The following is a 514-nucleotide window of genomic DNA, read 5'->3' on the forward strand; positions in this document are numbered from 1 at the left end:
GAGTTTACGCGGGATCTCCAAACCAAAATGTAAACCTCATATAGTTAAGGTATCCTTGGTTTGAATAGTAGCTTGCGGTCTATTTCTCGTTTGGATAATTTACTGCTTCTGCGGATCAGCTATCTATGAAACATGTAGTCTGTATTTTACCTACTCCATTCCCTAAAGTTTGCATGTTTATCCGTATATACAACAACCCGTGTTGCTAACCGGGAACAATAACATTCATTTTTTCTGCTTCGATACTCTTTTACTCTTTTACTTGTTTCAGTCATTTGACTGCGGCTATGCTGGAGCACCACTTTTTTGTCGAGCAAATCGAACCCAGGACTTATTCTTTGTAAGCCTAGTACTTATTGTATCAGTCCATTTTGCCAAACCGCTAAGTTACGGGGAAGTAAGCACACCACCATCGGTTGTCAAGTGATGTGGGGGGGGGGACAAACACAGACACACATACATGCACACATACATACACACATATATATATATATATGATGGACTTCTTTCAGTT

General features: G+C 39.9%; 1 protein-coding gene across 1 annotated transcript in view; it reads right to left on the reverse strand.

The window, feature by feature from the left end:
* LOC106874088 (globin-like) overlaps positions 1-514 on the reverse strand; it is a 66,781-nt gene that overhangs the window by 41,075 nt on the left and 25,192 nt on the right. The window lies entirely within an intron of this gene.

Source organism: Octopus bimaculoides, chromosome 1 (assembly GCF_001194135.2).
Source record: "Octopus bimaculoides isolate UCB-OBI-ISO-001 chromosome 1, ASM119413v2, whole genome shotgun sequence".
Classification (NCBI taxonomy): Eukaryota; Metazoa; Mollusca; class Cephalopoda; order Octopoda; family Octopodidae; genus Octopus; species Octopus bimaculoides.